Below are 24,468 nucleotides of genomic sequence, written 5' to 3'. Positions count from 1 at the left end.
GAGTTTGGACTCTTGTTTCAAGCGAATTTTACATTGAATCAATGCAAAATCCGCTTGAAACAAGAGTTCAAGCCTCTTAAATCCGGCGACAAGAAACTGCACTCATAAAGTCAATGCACCGCGGCATTGGTCCAAGAGGTTTTTTTTACCAGTATGTGTCCATTTTATTCGCTAAAAACTGGAAATTTAGGACAAAAATTACCATGTAAATTTCGTATTTTTTCAGAATGTCAATAGTTGTATCGCAAAGGATGAAGTTGCAAAATCTTAGCAACATTGCAATGCTCCTAGTTCCTTTTTTCAAAATGCAATCTATTTCTACTACTACCACTTTTTATTTATTTTTTTTTGTTAAATTGAGAGAAAAAATTGCACTAGTAGCCGTGTCCGAACAAACAATCAGTGAGGACCCGAACTCGCGCAAATATATGCATATAATCTGCAGCTCAAGAGACGAGTGTTAAACACGCTTCCATTTGTCACGGAGCCGACAGGCCGTGTTTTTCGGATTTGAAATTTCCCACGGGTGACATCCGGGTGCGCCGAAAAGCCGCCAACCCCGCGCAGCGTTGCCGAACCGCCGGTAAAACCCCGTCGGATATGCGCATTTCACGGGCTACGATGCACCGTCTGGCAACGCTGCGACCGTGTTCGCGACGAATTTTAATGAGAGCGGGGGCTCCCGCGCTCCCAAGGAGTGGAAATGTGACACTGACGAAAATGCCTTATTGAAATGTTCCGGGTCCTGTGTTTCGGGAGTGAGCGCTGCGTGCAGTTGGGGATTCGGGAGTTTCGAATCCTGCCCTACTAAGGAAGAACGCCGTATGAACCCTTAGACGCTGCCATATTTACTTCAATAAAATACAAATTTATTAGGGAAATTGGGAATATTTTTCGTCCAATTTTGTCGGTAATACAATCTGAAATATCTGAAAAGGACACTGGAAAAAAAACACATTGGATCTAGAGTCCAGACTTTTAAAAATATCGACAAGAAAAAGTACTCTTGATTCAATCAGAATCTAGCTTAAATCAAGAACCAAGTCTCTTAATTTAAGCGGATTTTGTTTTCATTCAAGCAAAAATCCGATCGAATCAAGAGTATTTTATCTTGTTAATGTTTTCGAGAGTCTGGACTCTAGATCCAATGTGCTTTTTTTTCCAGTGGACGTATCCCATTAAGGAGGGTATTTTGGCCCCGACTTTGGTCGAAAATTGAAACAGCTTAGAATAATGTCATGTATGGTCAAATCGACTCTTGATCATCTATCCTGTGAGAACTTATCCGTATTTAAGGTTTTTTTGAAAGGTTTTTGCCTGATTTACCAGCAGCGCAAAGTACTGAAGTTTTGCAGTTTTCTCGAATAATTGCTCATTTTCGGTCCTGAATTAGATTTGTTCATGTTTGAGCACAAGCGACTATCACTTTCTCCTTTAAATATGTGTAATGGGTGTACTAAAGATTAACATATCGACGGTGTAAGTCAGCAATCAAATAACTCGGAAAACGCGATTTTTCAGGAGAGGGGAAAAAACTCTCTACATTCCTTATTTTTGAAGGTAGAGGGGAAATAACTCTTAGAGACAGCAAGGATAAGATGCTTTATAAGACTCCATCATCATTTTGAACAATATTCTCGTCTGTCAGGAGAAATGACCGAATGAGCGACTCGTGGGTCGGAGAAAGATGGGGTTGACCACGGGTAACCCGGAAACTTTTTTTTTTAAAAAAATACTTACAGTGAAATTATCATAATTTCCTGAAGGGTAGAATTCAATCCTTTCGACAAAAGTTTAGTGTTGCACAGTGCTGCCATTTTATCTTACCACAACTTCCGGTGCTCTCGAAATTAATTCAGATTACCAAAAGTTTCGAGGAAAATTTTGTAAAAGTTCTAAAATATGCTGGATCTAGTGCCAAAGATCTAATGACCCAATTGGATTATATTTATTGAAAAAAAGAAGGGGGGAAAAAAACATTAGATTTGATCGAATAATTGGTCATACCGTCGAAAAACCCCGAAATTCCAAGGATATTCCAAAAACAGCTGGAAATTCCGGAATATTCCGAGTATTTATCCGAGAAATTGCAAAAGTTCTGAAATGCGGAATTAATTTCGGCAGTGGCGTGGCGTGCTTTGCGATTTATCGATTGTTATGCCATGTAAACTTATGGAAACGGATCGATTAACAGGGTGTTCGCAGCGAACGCCTTAATAATCGATTCTTTACCATAGTTTCAAATGGTATAGCAATCGATACATCGCAATTCACGCCACGCCACTGAATTCCGGGAAATAGCAGCACTGGTTTTGTATGATTTAGAATCCTGCGGTGAATGAATCATATGGATTCGTTGAAAGTAATAGGATTAAAAATACGTAATAAAGAAAATGTACATCGATTTTATTTTATTTTGGAGTCACTACTGAAAATTAAAATGTTTTTAGCAACTAAATCTCAAAATGCAAATGGTTCTGCTGGACTCTGACATAAGTACTCACTACCCATAGCTGCTGATCATCTAATTAAATTGACTATTGAACGAACTTCAATTCATACTACGTATTAGTCCAGTACCACATGTGCATCCGTGTGCAGCTTCGTGGGTAAAATTGTTGTGATATGTCATTCTCTTCTTTAGGATGTCTAGAATCAGAATTTCGATGGTGTCAAGTTCAAAAATTGAACCGACGCCCAGAATTCAAGATGGCGTCCAAGATGGCCGCCGCCATGGTGAAAGTTTTAAATTTTGCGGATAGCGTCGAGTCAGATGTCGATTCCTATGTAAAATGACACGAGGAATCCGAATATCACATTTAAAAACACCCCCGACCCAAAGGAGGGCTCCAAATCCAAGATGGCGGCCAAAAATACCACTCAGGGGTACTAATTTGCCTATACGGGTCCAAGTGCATAGTGATGTATCAATTATTAGGTTTTCGGGGTCGTAGAGTCCGAAAATGAGGTCCATTTTTCGCTGCGGCCCTCCAGAGACCCTAAAATCAAATATGGCGCCCAAAATGGCCACCGGTTTTACGGCTGAAACACCAATTTAGCGCAGCTATGATAAGCAATACGTTCAAAATTTAGTTTTGTGGGGCAAGGAGTTCGAATAGGAGATCAAATGTTTATTCCTACAAAAAATTAAGCCTCCGAATCGAAAATGGCTACCGACATGGTTGCCAGTTAGAGGCGCAGGCCGGTAAATGACTATTGATATTAAGGGGATTTGCCAAAGGAGCTAGGGGTTTCGATAAGGGCCGTTTTTCGGCCCATACCCTGAAATTCTTCAATTTTACGATTTTTTTGCTTCTTGGGAGTCTAAATTTTACGGAATGTGTCATGCTTTTGTCATTTTCGGCCTATTTAGGGGTCTAATGCTGGCCTAAACATGAGTCTGAAGGCTAATTTTTGCGGAAAATTCGGGTTTCTTGGCATTCGACGCGCTGCGCCCGCTGTTTCATAACGATCAAATATCATCGGAGGAGCAAATTTTCCTTCAAGTATGTTCATTAAGGGTGTAAGATATAGTCACTCTGGCTAACTTTCGTCGATGGCAACCCTTGTGCTCAGTATTCGAAACTCACAGGCGCCAACGCGCCAAATGCGCCTAAAACATAGGTCATTGCTTCTAAAAAAGAAGGCTCTGCGCCAACGTGGCCCTTAAAAATTGCCCCTTTAAAATCTGAATTTTCATATTAGGTGATCATTCGAAATTTTCAGCATTACAATTAGTGAGAGATTTTTCTATTCTTCACGATTTCATCCGTAGTGCTTTTGTCTTCACCAAGTCACAGCTACCTACTAGTTCTGTTACAAAAACATCTAAATTTGTGTCTAATTTTTCACTAAATATGCCGTAATATACAGGCAAAAAGTCAATCTGGCCCCTAAAAAATCTTCAATGGCGCCTAAAATTCAGGCTTGATGCGCCCCATGGCTCCTAAAACTCAAAGGTGAGTTTGGAACACTGCTTGCGCTCATAGTGAAAACGAAATTTTTAGACTTTACTTGTTTTTCATCATTATTTAGATGACGTCTGATTAGATCACAAATCTTAGAAATGTGTAATCTTATTAGGCGCAATTTGAGGCTTTCATAGCGCAAATTTATCATGAAATGCAGAAAAATTACGCTTTCGCACCTTTAACACAACATACTTTCGAATTGTTGCATTTAACAAATCTGAAATTTGTTTGAAATTTTAACTCTGTTTGGACGCATTTCGAGGCTACCGTAACACAGATCTTCATGAATTTCCGCAGAAAAACTTTTTTTTTACCTTAACACGAAATACTTTCGAATTGTTGCAATCAGCAAATCTGGAAATTGTTTGAAATTTAAACTGTATTTAGACGCATTTTTTGACGAAAATTTTATAAAATACTAATCAAATGAACACTGTGGTTTCATTTAAGACTCTACATCAAAAGAGATAAATATCTTCGAAGGCCTCGAATCAAACTTTTTCTTTTCTCGTCTTTCCTCATCATCTTCTGTCTCCTCTTTCCTTCACTCTTTCCCCCTTTTTTTTGCTTTCGGAGGGGGGAAGGGTGGGGGGCTTGAGCCCCGTACCTGAAAGTGACATAGAACCCTGTGGGCATATCCGGGTGGTATTACCAACGGCAGGTGGACGGTAGAGTCGTGGGCTGCCCAGCGCATATTGCATCTGTCATCTAGTACCTCGCTCATTACAGATATGAGGCTGAACTAGAAAAACTAAGCGTTTGCTAGATGAATACGCGTCATTTCTCCAAAATTCTACAATGGTAGCTCCAAATGAGTTGTCTGATGGGAGGAACCTGATGAAGAGGCAACAGATGAGGAAGCGGTAAGGAGGCTAAGCAGGAGTGAACCAGGAAAACCAGAGTTTCCAATTATTTTTGGGAAGTAGAATTCTGATCGATCGCAGGCAATAAAAGTGACGGAGGGCAGGGCTTGTCAGGGTGGGTAAAAAATCAGCATTGAGAACTCGTGATTCTGACACATGGCTTACTTTTTATTCGGATCCCAGATCAAGGTCAATGTTTCAAAGTTGCATCTTCGTGCGTAAATATCACGTCAAAAATTCGTAAGATAATGGGTCGCCTACAAGCCCAAGATCATAAAAAAAACTTTACCTGCAAAAAATATGATCTATTTGCATCCCTGAATACAGTAATTTGAGTCCTACGTATTTATTTAATGCGCATAATGCGAAATAATGGCTCAAATCTTGGGCCAACTCGGAATAATTTTCTCGATTTTTTCCCGATGATATGTGGCAATGCCGCGCCACGATGGGAGTCTCTTTAGATAAATACATGTAATGAACAAAATAATAATAGATAAATGCATGTGCATATTCACTAGTCATGTGATCGTTACGTATGAAAAATCAAGGGTTTTGAACTTTGCTGAATGAGCTCGACGAAGAACAGCCTCCAAATACTGAAATAATCACAAATGGTTTTCTGTGATTTTAGGCAACAAAATATGGCAACACGCTTTTTCTTGAGGGGGGGGGCTTTAATTCCAAAGTTTTTGGAATTTGTTTGTGTCAACTCCTGAAACTGTGGAAGACGAGCTTTGTGGCGATTAGTGTCGCAAAGCGCAAGAGCGCTAAAACGACTCGTATGATGTAAGTTTTTTGGAGGGCTACGTACAATTTCCGCCAAGGAATCTATTTCTGGTTTAAGATGAGTAGCCCTTTTTTATGCCATTTTAATAATAATGATGAGAAACAAGATAATTCTAAAAAGTTCGTTTTAACTATGAGCGCAAGGGTTGCCATCGACGAAAGTTAGCCAGAGTGACAATATCTTGCACCCTTAATGAACATACTTGAAGGAAAATTTGCTCCTCCGATGATATTTGATCGTTATGAAACAGCGGACGCAGCGCGTCGAATGCCAAGAAACCCGAATTTTCCGCAAAAATTAGCCTTCAGACTCATGTTTAGGCCAGCATTAGACCCCTAAATAGGCCGAAAATGACAAAAGCATGACACATTCCGTAAAATTTAGACTCCCAAGAAGCAAAAAAATCGTAAAATTGAAGAATTTCAGGGTATGGGCCGAAAAAACGGCCCTTATCGAAACCCCTAGCTCCTTTGGCAAATCCCCTTAATATCAATAGTCATTTACCGGCCTGCGCCTCTAACTGGCAACCATGTCGGTAGCCATTTTCGATTCGGAGGCTTAATTTTTTGTAGGAATAAACATTTGATCTCCTATTCGAACTCCTTGCCCCACAAAACTAAATTTTGAACGTATTGCTTATCATAGCTGCGCTAAATTGGTGTTTCAGCCGTAAAACCGGTGGCCATTTTGGGCGCCACATTTGATTTTAGGGTCTCTGGAGGGCCGCAGCGAAAAATGGACCTCATTTTCGGACTCTACGACCCCGAAAACCTAATAATTGATACATCACTATGCACTTGGACCCGTATAGGCAAATTAGTACCCCTGAGTGGTATTTTTGGCCGCCATCTTGGATTTGGAGCCCTCCTTTGGGTCGGGGGTGTTTTTAAATGTGATATTCGGATTCCTCGTGTCATTTTACATAGGAATCGACATCTGACTCGACGCTATCCGCAAAATTTAAAACTTCCACCATGGCGGCGGCCATCTTGGACGCCATCTTGAATTCTGGGCGTCGGTTCAATTTTTGAACTTGACACCATCGAAATTCTGATTCTAGACATCCTAAAGAAGAGAATGACATATCACAACAATTTTACCCACGAAGCTGCACACGGGACCTCTTATTTGTACATGTGGTACTGGACTATATCAACCGTATTCAAATTGATCCAAAGTGGGTTTATCTATAATCTTCACCTCAGATTTAGAGTTCATTGTCTATTCTCAGTTTTTGCAGTGTGCGTCATATCCTGTAATGATGAGAAAATAATTTTACAGCACAGATGGATATTTTCAAATCTCTGTTCATGACATGAGAGCTTTATGAACGGAAAAGTTAATATTGAAAATGATCCACCCGATTTCTGAAAGATTATGGTTGTTCTCTCTTGTGCGTTGACAAATCGAGCATCATTATTTCATATATAGAATATAGATATTTATGGAAGTCTTACCATTTGTTGCAGATATGGACTAGAACGGAGCATCATTGTAACATAGGATTCAAAAAAGTAAGTTATACCCTCCAATTTCATATTTCTAAGTTCAAAGAATAAGTGTGCCTCTATCATATGTATAAAAGTAGAGATCCCAGTCGCACCAGTGTTTATGCGGTGAGACTGACTGTAAAGTGCACATTTATCACATAAATTTCTCCAAGGTTCGAACGGTCGATCACTTAAAATTGATTCAAAGTTTGGCAGAGGATGAATAAATTATCGGGAGAACGCGGAGGTAAACGAGAGCAAAATATTATTTTTTTACAACTATTTGGACGTATTTCTTTTAAACGGAACTGTGTGCATTAAGACATGAGCCCTGCCACCCATAAGAATATATGCATAACAGGGCTCACGTCATAATGCACATAGTTCTGTTTGATATAAATATGTCCGTTTGAGTGAAAAAGATAGCCGAGCGCCCCGCAAAATGGATATCAAACAACAAGAGACTATTATATCGATGGCCGAAGTGCGAAACCACCTATCTCAATTTGCAACGTTGCATACTTCCTGTCATACTTTCTTTTTTCTCTGGGAAACTAGTCAATGTATTTTCTTGAAAATTCCTTTTTTTTCTTTTTCTGGGTCAGCAGAATATTTTGTATCCATTTCGAGATAGTCAATTCGCTTGTTTCTCCTGGAAAAAATATAAAAGGAGCGAAAATGTTGAGACATAGCCATGAAGATACGTGGTTTTGCACTTTACCTATCGATGTGAAAAACGTTATTGGAGGTCGAGCTGCTCATTGATTTATTCTCGACAGAAGCCAAAACGCCTTTAAATTTGTGTGTATGCAATGGGGGTGACTCTTGATCATGAATAGTTGCGTCTACTCGCTGGAATGCGAGATTAAAGTGCTAATGCTTTAAAAATTTAACATAGTAGAGCGTTTTGTTGTCGTGTTGGCATCAGTGGTGATTATTGAATTGGCAACACTATTTCTCCTCGATTAAGGTGTATGTGAAACAATCGATTCTTGGCGAGGCAGTTTGCTTCACCTAAAATCGATGTTTTCAATGGATTTAAATGGAGGGAAAACAAGTGTTTCCAACTTCCAAAATCGCCTCTGAGTAGTTTATTGTACCCGTGGGCCGAGTTGTTATCTCAGAGCTACGACCCTCTTTAATACGCCCGTTGGCACAAAATTGTGTTTTAACAGTCGCTGCTGAAAGATTAGCATAAAAACAATTAAATCATTTCCAATGTCAAGTGCTACACGTAAGGCACAGTTACAGCTACTCTGGAACCCATTCTTGATTACCCATTAACTGGATTGCATTTTGCAAAAAGGAACCAGGAGCTTAAAAACTGTAAATTTAAGGCAAAAATTACCCTGTAAATTTCATATTTTTTCATGATTTGGGTATTTTCATTCCAAAGGATGAAAATGCACAATCTTAGCATCATTGCAATTCTTCTGGAACCTTTTTGCATAATGCAATCCAACTATCAAAGGACAATGGACCACTAGACAAGATACGAATTTAAGCAATCTGATACATGTCCCATAACCAGAATTACACGTAGAACACGATTCGCACAACGAAAATCACTGAAACCAACTCCTAACGAAGATATTAACGTTTTTATTACACATTGGTTACGAGGAATTTGAACTGCCCGCTCACAAGAAACTCAAAGCTCTACGTGAGTCAAATCTCGCACTACAACGGTTTCAGCAATCTTTTTAATCGAGCAGTGTTCATTTCCCACCGTGTGTTGTTCAAACTATAAGAAATTTGCTATAGCTGAGCCAAAGCGTCAAGATTGAGGTTGCCCGATTTGTATATCGTAGAGACTGTCATGATGAAGTTTGGCACGTTATGTGAATCACGTAGAGCATTGAGTTTTCATGAGCGGGTGGTTTGGTTTAACGCATCAAGAATCATTAAATATCTTCGTAAGGAGTCCATTTCGGTAATTTTCGTTGAGCGCATCGTGTTTTACGTGAAATTTTGGTTTAGAAACATGTATCAGAATGCTGAAATTCGTACCTTGTCTAGTGGTCCATTTGGATCTCAATAATGGTGAATGATTAGCGGACGTGCGTTAAATGCCTCCGAAAAAATGTATTCACAAGCCAAAATCCGTTCACAGTTTAGTGACTTATTGGCCTAAACAATGCAAGGACGGTGAGTTACATCAGATGGAAAGGCGGCTGAAATGGGGTCTGTCACACCGGGCCTTGCGCCTGGCTCCGTATTCCCAAGACTCGCCACTTTTTCGGGGGAAAGAAATCCACGCCACCTAGAATCAAGCGGATTAGCATAAACAAATTATCGTGCCTCCCCCCTTTCTCCAACCCCTCCTTTAAAAAAGGGAGGTCGAGGGGTGTTTTCACCCCCGCCTCATCGTCCTACTGCACGGCGCACAGGGTCTCAAATTATAATGAGAACCGGGATACTCGGGGGTGTACTATCCATTGGGATCAGAATCTTGGTCCACTCAGACAAACTTTACCGCAAAAGGGATTTTTTTTTCTAAGTGGGGTGGGAAAATCGAATTTTGAGAAGAACTAGCCTTTCCGGATGCCTTTATCATAAAAAATAACGCAATCGTGACTTTAACTGGACGTATTTATGCTGAATGGAACTATGTGCAAGTGGAAAGATGGGGTGTGCTCGTTAGTTGAGGGCCATAAGAATGAATGGGGATTTTAAAGCGCCAGTGACGTCAGCGGTGAGGACCTGGGTTCGACGATGTGATACGGGAACGGCGAGAGGGCGTCAGTCTTTAACTCATGAGCCCTGTCCACAACGCTCTTGTCGTATGTCCACGGCTCGCGAGTTGGCGCTCAGTTCCTTTTGATTGAATGACAAATCCCGTTTTTCCATTTTCTCAAAAGGAACTATATCCACTGACCACATGGTTTCTTATCCAGCTCGCCACGAACACACCCCATCTTCCCACCTGCACATAGTCCCTTTTACACTGGAAAAAAAAACACATCGGATCTAGAGTTCAGACTCTTGAAAATATTGACAAGAAAAAGGACTCTTGATTCAATCAGATTTCAGCTTAAATCAAAAGGAAATCCACTCAAATTAAGAGGCTTGGTTCTTGATTTAAGCTTAAAGCTGATTGAATCAAGAGTATTTTTTCTTGTCGATGTTTTTAAGAGTCTAGACTATTGGTCCAATGTGTTTTTTTCCCAGTGTAGCATAAATACGCCCAACTTAGACACAACAATGTCTATTTTTTTATTTTTTTGCCTTTTTACGTTTTTACCTTTTTCCCCTTTTTTCCCTCTTTCCTTTTCCCCTTTTCCCCCCCTTTTTCCTGCTTTCTTTTTTTTTTCTTTTTTTTCTTTTTTTTTCTTTTTTTCTTTTTTTTTTTTTTTTTTTTTTCTTTTTTTTTTTCTTTTTTTCTTTTTTTTTTTTTCTTTTTTTTCTTTTTTCTTTTTTATTTTTTTTCTTTTTTTGCTTCTTTTTTTTTTTTCCGTTTTGTTTTTTTCCTTCTCTTTTTTTTTCTTTTTTTCTTCTTTATACTTTTCTGTTTCTTTTTGTTTTTGCCTCCTTTCTTATTTCCTTTTTCTCTTTCTTTTTTTTTTTTTCTTTTTTCTTGTTTTTTTTTGTTTTTGCCTTTTTATTTGAGTTTTTTATTTTTTTTTTTTATTTTTATTCACTTTTTTTTTTTTTTTTTTTTTTTTTCTTTTTCTTTTTTTTTCTTTTTTTTTTCTTTTTTTTTTTTTTTTTTTTTTTTTTTTTTTTTTTTTTTTTTTTTTTTTTTTTTTTTTTTTTTTTTCTTTTTTTTTTTTTTTTTTTTCTTTTTTTTTTTTTTTTTTTTTTTTTTTTTTTTTTTTTTTTCTTTTTTTTTTTTTTTTTTTTTTTTTTTTTTTTTTTTTTTTTTTTTTTTTTTTTCTTTTTTTTTTTTTTTTTTTTTTTTTTTTTTTTCTTTTTTTTTTTTTTTTTTTTTTTTCTTTTTTTTTTTTTTTTTTTTCTTTTTTTTTTTTTTTTTTTTTTTTTTTTCTTTTTTTTTTTTTTTTTTTTTTTTTTTTTTTTTTTTTTTCTTTTTTTTTTTTTTTTTTTTTTTTTTTTTTTTTTTTTTTTTTTTTTTTTTTTTTTTTTTTTTCTTTTTTTTTTTTTTTTTTTTTTTTTTTTTTTTTTTTTTTTTTTTTTTTTTTTTTTTTTTTTTTTTTTTTTTTTTTTTTTTTTTTTTTTTTTTTTTCTTTTTTTTCTTTTTTTTTTTTTTTTCTTTTTTTCTTTTCTTTCTTTTCTTTTTTTTTTTTTTCCCCCTTTTTCCTGTTTTCTTTTTTTCTGTTTTTTTTTCTTTTTTCTTTCTTCTTTTTTTTTCGGTTTTGATTTGCCTCTGTAAGCTCACACAGTACGACAAAAGTCTTGATACGTCCCCGTCCGGCGTTACCACCGAGCGTGACGCCAATTAATAATCGGACAAGGGATTAATTCCGTATTTGCGTGCGGCTGCCCCCCCCCCCCCTCCTCTAACCCCAGCCTCACCCTCCTCGCGTGCTCGAACCACTTGTGCGCATAAATGTGTCTGCCTTATCGGCGTGAGAGTCGCCGGAGTGAAGTCTGAAATTGAATCGTTTAGGAAAAGGGGGTCCGAGTAGGAACACTGCAGCAGGAGCGACTTTTGGAGCTGCGGGCTGATTATTGAAATTGATAGACAAAGCGATAGACAAAGAAGACATAGGCAGTATGGAGCAATCCCATTCCACGTCCGTCGAAAGTTTCGGGATTCGGAACTTTTTTGTTTCAATTTCTCCCACTCCATGACCGTCGAAAGTTCCGGGATTTCTTCTAGATTTTTTCCAAATTTTTGAGAAAGTTCCGGAAAATTCAAAAAATCCGCAATATTCTGGGAGTAATTTCAAAAGTCCCGGAAAAAATAAGGAAAATCTCAAAAGTTCCGGAATTCGACATTAGTTCCGAGAAATGGGAGCACTGGGAGCAATCCTATTTGTTTAAATGGGTGGTTCCTCTTGAATACAGAAGAAAATAATTGACAATAATAATAAAATAAAATAATAAACAAATAATAAAATATAATAATAAATATATAATATATAGTATTAATATAATATAATTTTTTTATATTTTCCCTTGGGTTGCCGTTAATTTTAAAGATGGAAATTCGTGACGAGGAGAAAGTGTTTCACTTACAAAACGCCTTCAATTTTTCAGGTAGGCAACACGGACATCCATAATACACGTATAGTTGCATCCAACATAAACAAACGTGAAGCGACGATTATTTCTACAGTTAGATGCAACTATTCGTACTCTATGGATGTCCGGGTTGCCTACGTGAAAAATTGAAGGCGTTTCGGTTCGCTTTTACTCTCAAGGATATACGTTTGGCGCTCTATAGTATTCAAGTGTAGTGCTCATAGTACTTTACCTTATTGATAAAGAAATTACCTGGAAAAATGATTATTCGGGCTCGTTTTAAAAATTATTCATTAACTTGAGACTGGGTTACAAGCGGCCGAGAAAAAAATTTAGAGCCGAAATTCATGTGTTTCTTTCAAAATTTTACGGAAAACAAGGTAGGCGCATACAATTTTGGCGCATTCTCTGCAAAATTTTAATAAGTAAACATCTTGCAGTGTTTAAAAATTCATACCCACTCTAATCGGACCGAAATTAGTATCAAATGCTTTGAAACATGATGTCTGCGGGATTTGATTGATGAAATTGTTACACAAAGCGATAGAAAGAAGAAATAGGGAGAATGGAACGATACTCTTAGTTGAAATGGTCGGTTCCTATAGACTAAGGGAGAAAATTATGGACTAGCTGTATGGTCCCTCGTGGGTTGCCGCTAATTTGTCTATTACCTAACTCCTTGTTCATCGCAACCACCCGCTTCCAGGATCCCTCCATATCCCTTTTGTATTCTTTGTCTATTGCTTTGTCTATCAATTTCTACAATCGCCCGCTGGACAGCTTATTTATTTTCACTCCGCTCAAGTCGATTTCTTTGGTTAAAGTCTCATCACACGTTTCAAATATGAATTTTGTGTTGCGAAAGTAAGCACAACGCACCGGAAAAAAGACACATTGGATCTAGAGTCCAGACTCTTAAAAACATCGACAAGAAAAAATACTCTTGATTCAATCAGATTTAAGCTTAAATCAAGAACCAAGCTTCTTAATTTAAGCGGATTTCCTTTTGATTTAAGCTTAAATCTGATTGAATCAAGAGTCCTTTTTCTTGTCAATATTTTCAAGAGTCTGGGCTCTAGATCAATGTGTTTTTTTTTTTTTTTTTTTTTTTTTTTTTTTTTTTTTTTTCCAGTACGGCATATTGAACACATTTTTACTGAAATCCTCGTTACACTTAAGAAAATGTTGGTCAATGTTGTGCAGTAATAGTTAAGGTGATTTTCAGGACATTGCTGCCCGATTCGGTTGCCGATTAATCAATTGCTGATTTTTAGATACCAAGATATGTCTAATAAAATTCCCGAGCATCACATCACACTGATCATTGACATTGATAGACAAAGCGATGGACAAAGAGGAAAAATAGAACATGGAGCAATTTCATTGGTTGATACAACTGGTTGTTATGGACTGAGGAAGAAAATGATAGATTGATTTTAAAGGTCTCTCGTGGGTTACCGTTAGTTAGTCTATTATTGACCTGTTCTGTCCATTGCGACCACCCGCTTCCTCCAATAGGATCGGCCTATTGTTTTCTAGTCTTCTTTGTCTATCAATTTCAATAATCAGCCCACACCACACACGATTTGTCACACTTGAGTAATTTTAAAAGTACGCATCGACTGAATTCCACGAATTGATAGACAAAATGTGTCGCAATATTCACTCGGAACGTGATTTTAAAGTTACATTCCGGAATTTATAACGGTCAAATCTTGGATGCACTTACTGTAAAGTTTGGGGATTCCAAACATGCCATGTACAAAAATCCATACATTTTTAAATGTCTGATCGACTATTATATAGTCCGATAGAGTTGGAATACGGTTAGATAATCCATATTTAATGGTTTTTTAGAGTGGTGCAGAGTACCTTTCAAGTGTGAATTCGTCGAAATCCATGAACTGCTCTTGTTTTTATCTCTTTTTGCTGTTATATTTACAGCTTTTTCCGCGCTAGCAGAATGCGGATAGCCAGCGGAAACTCGGAATTTCATCAACCTCTTTTTTTAACGTATTGATTCATGATCACTCTAAATAAAAATGCGTAAAAAGTCGTTTAGTTAGAGCTGCATTCAAACCATCGAATGGACACAGCGACGTAGTGACGCAATGAAGTGAAAAAAAGAATATTGTCAGTGAAAGTGTTGCCAGTACTCCAAGAGAGTCTATGACTTTAAATGAGATCCTAAGAGATAAATTATTTTCAGATTTTTGATAGCGTGAAGCAATTTACATAAATCTTAAGAGAGCGTTTTTATAAAAGACCCATGTAAAACGGAATATGGAATCAGTAAAATATTTGTGAAAAGACACAAATTGGACTATATTTTGCAGTCAGGTATTTAATAATGCTTATGCCTCCACCTTACAAAAACACCTATTTGCACCTATTTCTTCCTCATCGGTTTAATCAAATCGTTGCTCTCCAGACGAAAGGGACGTAATTACACTCCAAGATTGCAAGACTGACTCAAACATTTCAATTTTTAACAAGTAGAGTAAATGTTGTGCAATCACTGCACAACATTTTTCTGATTTTTGCATGAGATCTGAAACAAATCGATGAAATTTTCAGTTAGAAACACCCAGGATTTAGCTGGTAAGAAGGGAATTTGCGAGGAGAAATTTGACAACATTGCAACGAAGTTACGTTCTATTGTGAGGGAAACGTTGAATCATTGATTCACACGATTGCTCTGGTTGCCCGGCCTAAAGAACGAATGGGATACAAGTGGAGGAATCCATGGCTGTACTGCCGTGTTAAGGAAAAACGCCGTATGAACCTTGAAGCGATGCCAAATTTCCTTTGATAAAACGCGAATTTCCTGGTAAATTTATGAATATTTTTCTCCCCATTTTTCAGATAATTTAGTTCGCAATTTTACCTAAAGATTCTAAAGATAGAAAGGCAAATTTATTGAACACTTTCATAAAAAATAAACATTTTATCGAAGAAAAATTTGACAACTCTCGAATGTTCATATAGCGTTCTTCCTTAGCACGGCATGTTCTACCTTGGTGGATGATGTCGCATACGCCATGTAATTCGATTATATCCATTAATATTTGGCTGTAGGCCTTGTGTGCCAAGGAGTAAATGTTGGACTTTTTGGATGCGCTCTCGGCGATTTTTCTGCTCTTTCGTAGCCTCTAGCAGGTCTATTCATTCATCTGTCTTTCGTGTGCAGAGATGGAAAATGAAATTTCATAAGGCTCGAATAAATTTCACAAAAGTTGAAATTTATTAATTTTTTTAGAATTATTGATTGAACCTTCGGAGGTCTGAAAGCGTTTCAGGTCGTCTTTCTGTTGATACTGCGGTATTATGCTACTCTACTGAAGGTGCCAGACACAAAGAGGGGACATAAAGGGGAGTTTAGAGAGAGAAACCCCAACCTAACCTCTAAACTTAACGAAAACATTTGCAACGCGCGAATGTTTTAGGCTTGGGGTGAAAAATTTCAAAATTTAGAATTACTGTTTCTACTGTTTCTAGGCGTTTCTTAGCCTCCTGAATGTATCCCCAAAAGTTTCAGTAAATTTCATGAAAATTTTATGAAATTTCACGCGTGAAATTTGATTACGTAGCATGGTGTCAACGATCATGGTGTCAACAAACAGTTTTTCTAAGTTTTTGTTGACACCATGATCATCCAAAAATAAAAAATTCTGACCCTCATGAAAAATGATCACGGTGTCAACGATCACGACGTCAACGAAACTTAAAACTTGCCTCAATAACACCTTTTAAATCTCAAGTCTTGTTTTTCTTGTGTTATTCACTCTAACCTAACCTAACCTAACCTAACCTAACCTAACCTAACCTAACCTAACTTAACCTAACCTAACCTTACCTGACCTAAACTAACCTAATCCAACTATACGTGACCCAGACCTCTCCTGTACACTTAATTTTTTAATTTTACTCACAAGGAAGATATTTTTCTGTTTGTTGACACCGTGATCGTTGACACCATGCTCAGGGCCCATTTTTGCGTTTTACTGCCTGATCACGACGTCAACAATCGTTGACTTCATGATCAGATTTTTGGTTTGTTGACACCATGATCGTTGCCACCATGCAACGTTACCTTGCCACCATGCAACGTTACCTGAAATTTCACTCGAATAAATTTCATGAAATTTTCCATCTCTGTTCGTGTGTGCAGCAGACCAATGTTGCCGTGCTAAGGAAAAACGTCGCACAAACCTTCACGCGTTGCTGAATTTCTTCGGACAAATCACGAACTTTCGGGAAAATTTGTGAATATTTTTCCTCCAATTTTTAAGATAATTTTGTCCGCAATTTCAACTAAAGTTCCTGAAAAGTTCAAGGAAAAATATTCATAGCTTTCTTCAAAAATAAAAATTTTATCGGAGGAAATTTGACAGCTCTCGAATGTTCATACGCCATTTTTCCTTTACGCGGCAGAATATCTCAACGCTATCAGTGGCGTGGCGTGCTTTGAGAGGTATCGATTGATCGGCCATTTAAACCTATGGAAAAGTATCGATAAACAGGGGGTTCGCAGCGCACATCTTAATAATCGATTATTTACCACAGCTTCAAATGGGGACATATCGATAGATCACGAAGCACTCCACGCCACTGAACGCTATCCGATTCTACTGACTTGCAACGCTGTTGCGTGTCGGACGGGTTGCGTTTAGCGGTGTTCGGGCGTCGGCGGACTTATTTAAAATTAATAAAATTTACTCCGGCTGGATCCGAGTCTATCTCATTACCAATTTAATTCCGCTGCTCGCGTCGCGTCTGCTGTGGCATCGAGCTCTTCGGAAAAACGCCGCTACGCCGCCAAATTTTTGCGATTTTCGCAAATTGGTGACATCGGTTTTCGTCCTTTTCAATGTACGCAAAGCAATCGGCATTGGACCATCAGACAAGATGCAAATTCGCGTTTCTAAACCAGAGCGGGTCCATTCGATCCAGCCATTTGGCAACACCGGATTTCCTCCCTTGAAACCTATGCAAATGTATCGATTCTGGAGGGGCCAGGTGCTCCGGCAAAAATCGATTATTTAGCATAGGTTTAAATGCAAGAATTCGGTGTTGCCAAATTGCTGGATCCGCCTATGAGCGGGTCTGTTGCACGCAAGCGATACAGCCGACTGAATGTAGTTTCTCGGGGTTTTGCGCGGAAATCATATCGGCACATCAAAAAAGTATGAAATACACTCCTTAGTGCGACATTTGCATGTTGTCATCGCATTTGCGGACAGTTTTCTTGGTGGCCAGCAGTCAGGTTTGCCCGGAAAGAGACCTTACTTAAGTAAGGAAACAATCTATGATCTGTTATAAACTCTCCTTGCCTAAGATCTCAATTGATTCAAACAGTGGCGTGGCGTGAATTGCGATATATCGATTGTTATGCCTTCTAAACCTATGGAAGAGGATCGATAAACAGGGTGTTCGCAGCAAGCACCTTAGTAATCGATTCTTTACCATAAGTTTAAATGGCATAACAATCGATACATCGCAATTCACGCCACGCCACTGGATTCAAAGCTTTCGTTTTTGCAAAATAAGTAAAGAAAAAGGAGGCGAACATCTTGGCTAGGAGTAATTTTAGTAATTCTCGTTGTTTTTCGGAATTTCTGTAAAGTAACATGTAACAGAATGCTTAAAGTCGTACCCTGTCTACTAGTCCAATCTGAAAAGAGACCTTAACTTTCCTACGTAATTTGAACGGGAGCATAGTGGCATCACTGGTTCTAAAAACAACTCCTAAGTGCACAAAAAGCTCTCAAAGTTGAGTCCCGAATGTTGGCACAAGACGTAATTTTAGGAGCGAGTCCAGCTTCGCTCTCAGCTCAGTCGAATTCTTTTGGTCTGAATACATTAGCAGAGCTGCCATGACTGTAGGGTAGAAAAACTATTTCCTACCCCGTTAAAAATATCATAGTGAGATTCAGAGTTCATTTCACTACGTAGTTTGTATCGCCCCTAGAAAACCCGAGTGACATGAGCACGGTGTAAAATCTACTCTTCGAATGTAAGTAACTAATGGACCACTAGACAAGGTACGAATTTAAGCAATTTGATACATGTTTCTTAACCAAAATTTCACGTAAAACACGATTCACACAACGGAAATTATACTAAAACTAACTCCTAACGGAGATATTAACGTTTTTATTTCACATTGGTTACAAGGAATTTGAACTGCCCGCTCCCAAGAAACTCAAAGCTCTACGTGAGTTAAATCGCGCACTACAACGATTTCAGAAAGCTTCTCAATCGATCAATGTTCATTTCCCACCATGTACTGTTCAAACTATTAGCAATTTGCTATAGCTGAGCCAAAGCGTCAAGATTGAGGTTGCCAGATTTTTATATCACAGAGACTGTCATGATAACTTTTAGCGCGCGATGTGAATCACGTAGAACATTGAGTTTTCATGAGCGGGTGGTTTGAATTCACTCATCAAGAATCATTAAGTATCTTCGTTAGGAGTTGGTTTTAGTAATTTTCGTTGTGTGAATCGTGTTCTACGTGAAATTTTAGCTACGAAACATGTATCAGAATGCTGAAATTCGTACCTTATCTAGTGGCTCATTTTACTTCCACCACCATCGGACCGATTTTTGAATCCTTAACAAAATAATGAACTTCATTGATAAATTCCTATCATAGCAATGCCATTAATCGATTAAGGTTAATCTGGGCGCAGCAAACATTTGGCAACGCCTGGCTGAACATGCGGCGTTCTTTAATTTAGCACTGTTGTAATATGCATCACACATTTTTTTTCTCTCATTTTTTATCTTTTGTTATGTTTAGTTATTATTTATGAGACCATTAAAAAGTGTAGAAGTCCTTAACGAATAAAGATTCAATGTATTATACATTTTTATCTAAATCTAAGTTAAAAACGAATTAATAGTTTTATAGTAGACCCTTTCATTAGTTAGATTTACGTTCTCCTTCCTTCTTATTTTTGAAATTTTGGTTTTTATCGTCTTTTTATTTATTTACTTATTTACTTATTTATTTACTTATTTATTTATCTATTTATTTATTTATTAGTGTATTCATTTATTCATTTATTTATTCATTTATTCATTTATTTATTCATTTATTCATTTATTTATTCATTTATTTATTCAATTAAGTGCATACAAAGCTGTTGAGACTGCTTATGGTACGTGTCAGGTGTTGTCCTCAAAACACTTAATTTAAACACATGTACAATAAAATTTTTAACAATAATAGCTTGGATTTACAACAATAATAGGTTAGATGAAGATGAAGAAACCAGATGAAGAAACGTATCTCCATTCCAAGGTTGCAAAATTGGCTCAAACATTTTGATTTTTTCCAGGAGTGTACCCGTGCAATTTTTGTTTTACATTACTCTGCTTTCTTCCTGAGATCAGAAGAGGAATCGGTGAAATGTTTACTCAGAAATGCCAAAGATTCTCCTCTTACAAGTGCAATTTGTGAAAGGAGGTTTGCCAAATTCTAATGTAGTTAACTTCCTTCGTGAGGAACACGTCGACATGTACAGAGGTGTCATCGCGAGTTTTCGACTCAGAATTTTTTTTGTTGAATTTACTAAAGCCGGCAACATAGGGTCGGGCGGCAGGTCGGTAAATACTGCCGGAAACGAGTTTCATTTCCGACACCGTCCCTTCAAGAGGGATTTCGGTTGGTATCACTGCAATTCTCACTCCAGCTTCAAATTATTCTCTCCCGTGTTTATCATTTCCATTCATTGACGAATCCCATTGTTGCCTGAAATTTTTTGAGCGCACTGAAAAAAAATCTCGGTGTATTTGCTAAAAAAAGGGTAAAATTACCCTGAATTCAGGGTTCTATTTGATCCCAGTTTTTTCTTGGTAAAATTACCATTTATGGAATTGATAATTTTACTGAGAAATCTCGGTAAAATTGTTGAACTTTCTCGGTAATTTTACTGGACCTTGGTAAAAACGCCAATATTTTTTACCGACTGTGGTAGAATTACCGAGATAAAATGGCAAAGTTACCGGGAATTGATTACCAATAAAAGTGGTATTCTTACCTGAAAAAAAAACAGTAAAAATACAGATTTTTAGGTAAGCTTACTAGTCTGTCTTGGTAAAATTACCAATTATTGGTAAAAAAAAAAGTGAGACGGTAAAGGTACCAACGGACCTTGGTAAAAACGCCGAGAATTTTTTTTCAGTGCGGCGGCATTTTGAAAAAAACTAATAAAAATACTAATTTCAATGATTTGATGCTTTATAGAATATTTTTTACGATCTAAATTGCTGATTATCCGTATCCTATGAGGCGTCAAGCAGTTTCGAGAAACATTTTCACTCGGCGCGAAAAAAATTTAAGATCAAGCTTATACCCATAAATTTTGAACAGCATTTTGAATAAAAGCTGCAAATACCTCAGATTGTAAAATCTGAGGTATAGAATGTTTGACCTACTGCCTAGAAATTCAACAAACTACCTAATTTGACTTGAAAATGTCCAACTCTATGCTGCCAGTGAGGCTCAGATCCGGGAGAAAGTTAAACGAAACTGAAATAAATTTTATTGAGATATAATTTTCATTTGAAGACGTCGTTTACTGTCGACAAAATTTGGTTCTTTTGAGTTTAATCCGTGTGGATTTAAGTTGAATTCAGTCTTTTTGAGTCAGAAGAGCGTTGATCAGTTATCGTTAAGTTTAAGTTAAAAAAACGATACCAAAACAACGTCTATTTAATTAAAAAAAAACTGACTTCAGAATAAATCCGCACGGATTTCACTAAAAAAAAAAAAAAAAAAATTCTCACTCTTTGCATTGATACAATATAAAATTGGAGCTTTTGGAAGACAAGGTCCCTTTTTACAGATCAGGTCTCATAACATATCACTTGGACGTATTTCTACAAAACAAGCCTCTGTGCAGGTGAGAAATATAGGGTGTGCTCTAGAAAGCTGCATAAGGAGCAATGTAAAAGTGGGCGTCATTCCTTTTGAAGAATTGGAAAAGCGGGATTTTACATTCTATCACACAGACCTATCTCGCAACTGAATGCGAGATTCATGAGCCGCGGGCATGGCAAGAGAGCGTTGTGGACAGGGCTCATGAGTTGCAGCGCCCCGAAGACCATCTCCCCTTCGCGCTCGCGCTCGATCATTGCCTCTGACGTCACTGGCGCTTTATTATTCTCATTCACTCTTACGGCCAGAGAACTAACGAGCACACCTCATATTTCTCACCTGCACTTAGGTCTGTTTGGTAGAAATACGTCCACTTGTGTATTACATCCAAAGTCGGCATTGATGTCGTTCAAGCTCATTCATCCCACGAGAGGAAAAATAAAAGTCAAAGCAGGGTCGTCCGCATGGAACTGATCTCTGAGAAAGATCATAGGCCGCAACATAAAAGAAAGTTCTCGTAAGCCTCCGAAATCTACCAGCCGGACCTATTTATTGCAGCGGAAGATTAATCAAAAACCAAGACGGCTCACCACGATGAGACTGCACCATCCCTTCTCTCTTCTATTGTATCCCTCGCCTTGAGATGTTCTCCAGTGCCGCCTGAACTTGACACGCACTTTCAATTAAATTCGTCCTCTCTTGCTTGTCGCGCTCTATTCCGAGAGGTTATGCGGTTTCCTCGTTCTGGGCCATGTTAGTGGCATACAACTCGATTGTTGAATCGATAGATCGATAAATCCCTATCTCAGCAATGATGTCCATCGATAGCGGTCGTTCAACAATCAACCTACTGAACTAAATCAAGTGACTGAGGTATCGATAGATCTAGACCTCTAACTTCTTTCCATTGCGGTGCATTAAATGACCTCTCTGCGTAAGGTTTATCTGAAGCGCTTGCAGCTCTTCTTGTCGCTGTAGCGATAGTTTGCAATAGACTTATTATCTGACAATGGAGACGTTGCATGTGTGAGGAATTTGCAATTCGGCTATTAATTCTTATGTAAAAGTTCGCGAGAAACACAATGGTCCCACTGGTTTTCTCTGAAATCAACTCCCAAGCTCATAAAAAGCTGTCAAGTTGAAGCCAAAATGGAGGGGATATCCCACGCTAACCTGAGAGTCCACCTCTACATCAAGACAAACTCTCCATGCAAAGATAGGGAGAAAAATAGCAGGGTTGCCGTCTTTTTAGTTTTAGAGTCCCCAAATAAAGTGGCAGCCCTGTCAATGTATTTGCTCCCTATCTTTGCATGGAGAGTTTTTCTTGATGTAGAGGTGGACTCTCAGGATAGCGTGGGATATCCCCTCCATTTTGGCCTCCACTTGAGAGCTTTTTTTTTGGGCTTGGGAGTTGATTTCAGAGAAAACCAAAGGCACCATCGTGTTTTTCGCGAACTTTTACACAAGATTCAACAGTCAAATCGCAAATTCCTCACACATGAAACATCTCCATTTAAAAGATTATGGTGGGTGGCTTCAAAGCACTACCGAATATATTATCTTTAACCACTCTTACCACACAAAAGAAGACATCCGAAACGCATCCGTCAATAATCGCACCCAAAGCAAATATTAAGGCACCTCAGATAATTCGATGTTTTCTGCATTTTGCGCGCTGACATCTCCCGGCCTGAACACATGTAATCTTCCACCCACCGAAACGGGTGTTAAACCTCACCCCTTGTTCGGCATAATTCGGACTAATATTTATCCAACCCCTAAACACACATCCCCAACCTTTCAACCCTTCCGGTTTCCGCCCGAACCCGCCAAGGTGCGTGGGTCTCGCACCCGGCGCGCAGTGGATCGAGTCACCAAGAGAAGTCAGACATGAAATTTTTCACGAATATTGTAAATTTTAACATTTAATTCGTCACATTTTGAATTTTAATAAGTTCTCTTCGAAGGAAATTTCACGAGGAAACCAGTAGAGCCACTTTTAAAACCTCAAAGTTCTGTTTGAGCGGTGTTAAGAGCATTTAAAGTTTCCAAATTTTGTCCGACCTCTCCCGTTGACTCGACACACTGTGCGGCGCGTATCAAGCTCAATTTATTGGCCTTCGTTTTTAATCTTAATGTTTGCGTCCGGGATACCTGAGAGGTAATTTTTCCGGGTAATACGGTAAGCTTCACTGCCGCACTATGCCAAAACGACGTACAAATAGCTGGACGTTGCCGAGTTTCCTGTGAATAAACGCGCATACTAGAGTCCCTTTATACTGAGAGTCAAGACAACACCCCCTCATGGAGTCACAAACGGGAATAAAGATTACAGAATTTGAACGTTATTTGTAATCTTTGATCGGCCCATTCTCAAATCCCTTCCTCCGTTCCCTCTCTCATTCCGTTTGTTCCTTGCCGAACCCGTAATTCCCTGGTCCATTCCAGATTATAATCTTTGCAATCGGTGAAAATGTAATCTTTATTCCCGTTTGTGACATTGTGAAGGCCTAAGATACGGGAACCAATCAGAAATGGATTCACATTGTCTTGACTCTCAGGATAAAGGAACTCTAGCTCATACTACCCTGCTAAGGAAAAATTGCCGTATGGGCGTCCGCTTGTTGCCAATCTCCCCCCCCCCCCCCCCCCATTTTTGGGGGGTGTGTATTGTACTAGATGATTTTAAAATTTCCAAAGAAACACCCAGATCCGTAGAAACATTTTGCCTAACAACAAAACTGCACAAACAAATTTGGAAGAGCCTAGTGAAACTAGAAAAATTATTGAAGGACACATTTCCTGTGTTGTTTGTAAAACATTTTTTTTTTAAAGAAAATGAACGAATATTTTTTCTCGCAATTTTCAGATACTGTAGATTAAATTGCAAATTAAATTCTGTGAAAAATTGGGGATAAAATCTCTGCAAGTTCCTTGAAAATTCGTATTTTAGCAGACGAAATTTGGTAGTGGCTGAGGGGCCCTCAGCCTTGGGGGCAGGGCTTGTACGTTGTTTTTCCTTAGCACGGTTGTATAGTTTAAAGAAATGATTCACTTTTTTTTTTGAATTTCCCAGGAAATTTTATTCCTGACTTGCTGTGGCGTGCCAGACATAATTTCCAGGGGAAACGCTTGTAATTGAATATATTTTTTTTTCTGAGAAATATTTTTTTTTTGCCTGAGATTTTCTCTCAAGAAATTTTTTCGGGGTCGATAACATTTTTTTATTTTTTTTTCAGTTGAAAAAAAAGTTTTTGGGAGTGGTGAAAATATTTCTACGGCGAATTTGTTTTCTCTTAGAAAAATAATATTTCTCCAGAAA

General features: G+C 38.0%; 1 protein-coding gene across 2 annotated transcripts in view; it reads left to right on the top strand.

Moving 5' to 3' along the window:
- Oamb (Octopamine receptor in mushroom bodies) overlaps nt 1–24,468 on the top strand; it is a 249,085-nt gene that overhangs the window by 90,781 nt on the left and 133,836 nt on the right. For both annotated transcript variants that reach the window (XM_072304002.1, XM_072304001.1), the window contains exon 3: nt 7,094–7,138. The gene's annotated coding sequence lies outside the window, so the exon portion shown is untranslated. The remainder of the gene's footprint in view (nt 1–7,093; nt 7,139–24,468) is intronic.

The sequence above is a fragment of the Bemisia tabaci genome, chromosome 9, assembly GCF_918797505.1.
Source record: "Bemisia tabaci chromosome 9, PGI_BMITA_v3".
NCBI lineage: Eukaryota > Metazoa > Arthropoda > Insecta > Hemiptera > Aleyrodidae > Bemisia > Bemisia tabaci.
Note: the sequence above shows the minus strand (reverse complement) of the source record. Positions and strands in the feature narration are given on the sequence as shown.